Consider the following 6851-nt stretch of genomic DNA (forward strand, 5'->3'; position numbering starts at 1 on the left):
AAAAAAAAAAAAAAAAAAGAAAAGAAAATATGCTCAGCACCATCAAGGAAATGCAAAACAAAATCACAGTAAGATACTACTACATATCTACAAAATGGCTGTAATTTTAAAACCAGGTAATAATAAGTGTTGGTAAGAAGAATATACCCTCAAACATTTGATAATGATAATGTAAAATGGTGCAACCACTTTGAAAAACAGTGTACTATTTCTCAAAAGGTTAAACATAGGTTTGCCATATGACCTAGCAATTGGACTCTTAGATATATACCTAAAAGAAGGGAAAACATATTCGCACAAAAACTTGTACATGAACCTTCATAGCAGTGCTATTTACACTACCCAAATGTGGAAATAGTCCAGATGTCCATTAGTTGATGAATGGGTGAATAAATGTGGTATGCCCATAAAATGGAATAGTATTCAGCAATTAATACTGATATAAACTATGACATAGATGAATCTTAAAAATGTTATAGTAGGCGAAAAGTAACAAAAGGTTGAATACTTTATAATTCTATGTCTTAAAAATGTCCAGAAGATATTGATGTTCAGAGGCAGAGAGTAATTTAATGGTTTACTAGGGACAGGAGTAAGTGGTGTTCCTGGTATGTATCTTAGATTCCTAGGCTGCCTAAACAAGAAATCATAAACTGGGTGGCCCAGAATCACAGAAATTTACTCTCAGATCTGAATGCTAGAAATTTGCAGTCGAAGTGTTGGGAAGACCATGCTCCCTCTGAAGGACCTGCTTTAGCTCACGGCCCCGGTCCTAGCTTCCCCTGTCTGAGATACATCACTCGGGTCTCTGCCTCCACCTGCACGCAGCCATCTCCCCTCTAGGGCTGTGTCCCTTTCTTCAAATTTCCCTCTTCTGATCGAGACGTGGTTCATAGTGGATTTAGGGCTCATCCTAATCCAGTGTGATTGCTTCTTCACTTGACTCCATCTGCAGAGACCCTGTTTCAAAACTGAGTCACAGCCATAGGTTCTGAGGATTAGACTTTGAACATCTTTCAAGGAAGCACTGTTTAATCCCTTTAAACCACTTTGATATGAACGAATGGGGAATGGTTGCCATTGGTTACACGTTTCCCTGGGGGATGAGAAAAACGTTCTAAAATGGTAAGAATGGTATTCCAATTCTTTAAAAACTATTGCATTGTCTACTTCAAATGGGTGATTGGTACGATGTATGAATTATATCTCAATAATACTGTTACTGAAAAGTGGAAATGTGGTCCCTGTCCGTCTATGGTTTGTAGCCAAGTGGAGGGAACTATTTACTCATATTATACCAGCGGGAAGTGCTCGTGTCAATAATTCAACAGTGAGTGAATATGGAATGAAATGTCAAGTTGAGCAAAATGGCGATAGATATTGTAGATGCTTAGAAAGGAAGGAAATGAATGAGAGCTGCAAGCTTCCAAAAAACTTCTTCATAGATTAAGTGGGCTTTAAGTGAAGCCTTGAAATACAAATACAATTTTAAATTAATTTTTAGGGAAATGTGGGATTTATACACAATGACATACTACTCTGCCGTAGAGAACAATAAACTTTGAGTGGTTTGCAGGAAAACAGATACACCTTAAATTCATAATGTTAAGTGAAATAAATCAGACCCACAAGCTTGAATGTTACAAATATCACATGGTTTCTCTTATACGAGAAATGCCAAATCTAAATTAATAGCAAGATACAAGATAGAGAGTAGGAAGACGTAGATAGTAGGAGACAGATGTTTTTGCAAAAGGAAGGAGATCAAGACATGGTAGGAGGTGGGAGAGAAGGGAGGAGAGGGAGTGAATGCTCTTTCAGGCACTTCCGTGGGAAGAACCAGAGAGGTGGGGATCCTTTGTGCAGCCATCCGTAGGGAGAGCCGGGAGCCATTTCTTGCAAATAGCCAGGACTAAGTGTGCAGTGGGGAGAGGAAGGACCCGAGCAAGCCCAATGTCGTGGTGATTCCTGGAGGACTCTCTGGTTGTTGATCCATGAACCAGAATGTATTTCTCTCACCGGGGAAGTAATGGATTGGTTTTGTATTATTTTCTGCTTGCAGTGTGGCTAATAGTAAGCTGATTTTCTTCCTGGCAGTGGCCTGTATCCGCAGACCTACTTGTTGCTGTGACCATGTGGGGGCCTTACCTGTGTACCTATCTACATTTTCCACTAGACCACCAGCACCCGAAGAAAGAAAGTGAGTGTTCCTTATTACAGTGTCTCCCTGACGGGGCACAGTTCCCGGGTCATAGCAGCCCTCGGTAAATCTTTCATTGATTGCACATATTACAGTTTACATCTAGCACTTAGGTACTGATTCCTTGTTTTACATCATATACCCACTTTATCATAATTTCTGAAGAAACAGTAATGGGCATTGTCAAACATTGTGAATATAAAACCTGAGAGTACAAAGGTCAAGTAAAAATGAAGACAATACATTAAGAATTATTTTAACTAATGCTCTTAACACCTGAAGGCCATCATAATTATATTATGTAGGATATTTTCTTATACCATTTATCTAAATTGCTTTCTTCCAGGAAGGTTATGGGTATTTTATGATAAACATATAGAAATGAACCAGGGTGTCACAAACTTAAGCAAGCATGAAAATACCTGGAATGTTTGTGAAATATGCAAATTCATGAGTCCCACCTCTAGAGATTCTGATGAACAGGTTTGTTGAAGGGTCTAAGAATAAGCATTGTAAATAAACACCTGCAGTTTTTCTGTGGCAGGTGGTTCCCAGGTCACACTTAGAGAAAAAGTGCAAGAGTCCTTGAACTGAAAATCACAATCAAAGAAAGGAAAGTTGCCAAAAATGGGAATTGAAAGGGTCAACATAGTGGTTTTAATTAAGTATAGAATTATTTATTTTGAGAGTCTTGGCACAGAGAGAGAAGGAAGGAGAGGGAGAGGGAGGGAGAGAGGGAGAAGGAGAGGGAGAGAAAATAAATTCCACGATTGTCATTATTGGAAAATGGGCACATATATAAGTATCCGTATTCCCTGGGGGAGTGTTTTATAACATTTCAATAGATACTAAAGCATATTTCCACTATAGGCATTTTACAGATGAGGAGCTTCAGTTAGTCTTAGGGCTGCTTTCAAGGCCGGCAGGGAAAGGGGTGTTGACTGAACGGCAGGTTGTTACCAGTGGCTCTGTTCTCAAGGAGGCAACAGCAGGAGTAATGATAAAGCCACACACAGCTGGAGTTCTGTTCAGCATTTGTCTGTCACTTAGGACGTACCTGATACTCTACTAAATGTGGGTGAAACAGTTTAACAATGATCCTGTGCCTGAGAAACTGACGGTTAAGTGACACAGTAGCTGACAGGAAAAGCCAAAGGCGAAGAGCTGAGCAGGCAGCTGTGTTAACAAGTGGGTAGGGTTCAGTGCAGGAAGTGGGCCTGACAGATGAGTGGGAAATGCTGAGACATTGGGCCGAGGCAGGAAACCACACCTGTCAGTAGGGTGAGATTGTCCTGTGGATCTTGGCTCTCAGAAGCAGGGACCTTACCTGGAGGGGATGCATTGGGTCAGAGAGGACTCCTTAAGCGACAATGTCGATCATCAGGTCCCAATGATGGTGACTGGTTTTCCTCATGGATTAGGTTCCAGATTAGGGTATAAGAAAAAATTGTTTTTAATCAAAATTACCCCTGCAAATTTCCTTATATTGCCTGTAAAATTAAGTATACTTACATAAGTATAACACATATAGAACAAGGCAGTATGTAGTACATAGAATATATGTCAGATGTAGTTTTATATTGGTTTAAGTTATAGCACTGAATTATTTCCTTCTTCTTACCCATCATCCAAGTATAAATGGTTGCTTCACATAAGTTAAATACACATATAATGAGACGCCACTGAAATAGATGCTGTACTCCCTGGGGACCTTTCTTTCTTTCTTTCTTTCTTTCTTTCTTTCTTTCTTTCTTTCTTTTGTGAAACAAAATAACAGATTTTACAGGAGTGGTACTTCTATCCCTCTTCAAGAAAATCAAAACACCACCCTTTGAAGTATAAACCAGTCAAGATGATTCTAGTGCTAAGCACTGAGTTAACAGGCTCTACAACATATTGTTCAGTGGACTAACTTGAATTAAAGTAGAATGTAGAAAGGCTTGATTGCTGAATTCTACATGCTTCACACGATGACATTCCCTAAATATTGTCCCCCTGTGGGACTGGGAGAGCTGCTGGCAAAGGGATTAACCATTTGTTCTCTGGTAAGGACTGTGGTGTTCATCTCTCGCACTTCTAGTTCAGGCCAGTTTCTTAAGGAAAGCAAAAGAGGAACGTGTACACAGATGATGTGCAAGTAGGAAAGTTCTGGACCCTTGTCTGTGTTTCTCACAGAGTAGGAGGATATACTACATTTTCAAAGAGTGACCACACAAAAATTGATTTACTTTAGAAAGAGCTTCAGACTTACCTTAGTGTTTAAATAAATGTTATTCTGAGACCCTGACCTCCTTGCCAAAAAGCAAAGGCAGCAACAGTTTTGCCTTCGAGAAAAACTTTTGTGTGAAATAGGAGAGAGAGAGAAAGTCACAGCAAGGGCAGACTTTATTAAGATAAAGACCTGAGAGGGGCCACTGGCTCCCAAGTGCCAGTACAGCAAATCTCTTACAGGGTAAGGGGTTTCTATAGGGTAGCAGAGAACGAGGAAGCTGGAAAACAACTATTCCGGCTTCAGGTCATCTATCTTAGTCCACGATCATTGGCTCAATTTGTGTTCACAGAAGATTCATTATTCTTCTGGAGCTGAGGGCTTCCTGGTCTGGAATGGTCTGTTCTATAAATAGGACTTAAGCCAGGCCAGTTAATTAGGGATATTGATATTGTTACCAGGCTAAGAGAATGTGGGGAAGGGTCAGAACTCATGGGGAGACGTCCTCCCAGATTTTTCCTCTCAAATTCAAAACAGATGTCACCATGGACATGAAAAGCCTTCCCAGTAACTTGTCTGGTGGTGAGCAGCATGGCATATCTGATATGGCCCATAGAATAAGGTGGGTACGAAATGTCTTAGGCATCTGATTCAGCTGGTTTTCATTGCATGGCTAGGTTTTGGCCTCTTGTCCACACCTTCCCTGACACCTGAACCTCAGCAACCCTTCTGTTGAGGTCTTTCCTCTTCAGTGTTGACAGCTCCTAGTGACCTCACTTTTCTCAACAGTGAAGACAGGCTGGGTCCATTAAACCTAATCATGTATGAATGGAATTCCAAGATGGCATTGACACAGACGGCCTAGAATTATAGAATGTGAGGCCCTGAAATACGTTAAACCATCACAGAATAAGTTTGTTACTTTCATGCTTTCTTAATACACATTTCCACATGCAACATTATCTTATCCTGACAATAACAAGCAGCTGTTAATCATAATTTAGCTCATATAAGAGGTTTGCATTATTATTTAATTTGAGGAGATTGCCTCAATTTGCTTTCAGGCTTACAAGTTTTTTACCATGCTTGAGATATGCAGATTCCTCCTTTTGAAGTTGACCTGGTGGGCTCACCTAAGGGTTTAGATTTCTAGGGTACCTGCTTTGAGGATGGTTTTGGATCTTGACTGACAAGGCTTAAGGTCAAGTCTGTCTTGGTATGCAGTCATTCCATTCTCTCAGAAGTAGGTCCCATTAGGGACAATATGCAGTGGTCCTAAAGCTATAAACATTTTTCTAACAAATTATCCTTCATCTCAGAGATGTTGAAAATAGGGTGTGGCTCCACTCTTTTTACAAGACAGTGAGCTCACAAACGTCTTGGAGTGATCTTTGGTAAGTCCAGAGGCGCCAAACTGGACTGGGTTCATTACAGAGCAGTCAGAGCCCCTGAGCCACCTGGATGTGGTACAGGAACCTCAGAGCTGGGGGTGCCTGTCACCCACCTGCACTGCACCTGAAGGGGAAACATGGAGATGAATGAAACACTTGGGTGCTGTTTTCTCTGCCACATCTACCCGGGGTCTTTTATGTGGTAGTTCTTTGAAATTGGTGACATATGGAAGATTCTGTACCTTTAAAAGATTAAAAAAAAAAAACAAGTGAAAACTGAGGCACAACAAGATTTGTAACTTGGCTGAGGTCCTATCGACTAGGTGTCCTACTGGTCAAATCTAGGACTGTCTGATTCCATAGTATCACATCAGCCTGCCATACTGGGAATATTATAAGAAAATTTATAACCACTAAGAAACTAACAGGTAAAAATACGTTCCCTTATCAGTATATGTAGCTACATGGGTGTTTACTGATCACTGTACAATGCTGTTGCTCTGAGTTGAAGTTTTTATTGTTATGGTAAAGTATATACAGCATAAAAGTTACCATTATGACCATTTTAAAATATGCCATTTGGTAGCATTGAGTACATTCATATTGTTAGCACCCTTACCACCATGCATTCTCCAGAATTCCTTTCATCTTCCCCAAAGAAATGTCTATCCCAATATGACATAACTCTTCATCCCTCCTTACCCCTTCCAAATATTTTTTTAAGGTTTGATGCACATGAAATGTTAGACATGTGAAGGAGCTTAGGCTCTCACTTCTACTAGCAATTCTTCTGTCCCTCCAGAGTTTTCACAAATAGAAAGGCTAGATCTAAGACTCACTAGCCAACTGTGGAGCAAATCATATACTTTATTAATGAATGAGCAGGGTTTCTAGGAAGCTGTGTTGGAGGATGAGTCCTAGAACTGAAGCCTATTGGAATGTTCTGCTCCTTCGTGGCTTCTAGATCTGGAGTCCCACTTGCCAACTTACACAGCAGCCACGTAGAACTGCATGCTGGCCTCTCCTCCCAATTGCCAGGGGGGAAGGGGGG

At 40.6% G+C, this 6851-nt stretch overlaps 1 protein-coding gene across 3 annotated transcripts in view; it reads left to right on the forward strand.

The window, feature by feature from the left end:
* Nucleotides 1–6851, forward strand: part of Sh3rf1 (SH3 domain containing ring finger 1) — a 202758-nt gene that overhangs the window by 18414 nt on the left and 177493 nt on the right. For all 3 annotated transcript variants that reach the window (XM_010629845.2, XM_010629843.3, XM_010629844.3), the window contains exon 3: nucleotides 2098–2200. The gene's annotated coding sequence lies outside the window, so the exon portion shown is untranslated. The remainder of the gene's footprint in view (nucleotides 1–2097; nucleotides 2201–6851) is intronic.

Source organism: Fukomys damarensis, unplaced genomic scaffold (assembly GCF_012274545.1).
Source record: "Fukomys damarensis isolate Sample0158 unplaced genomic scaffold, DMR_v1.0_HiC HiC_scaffold_18, whole genome shotgun sequence".
Lineage (NCBI taxonomy): Eukaryota > Metazoa > Chordata > Mammalia > Rodentia > Bathyergidae > Fukomys > Fukomys damarensis.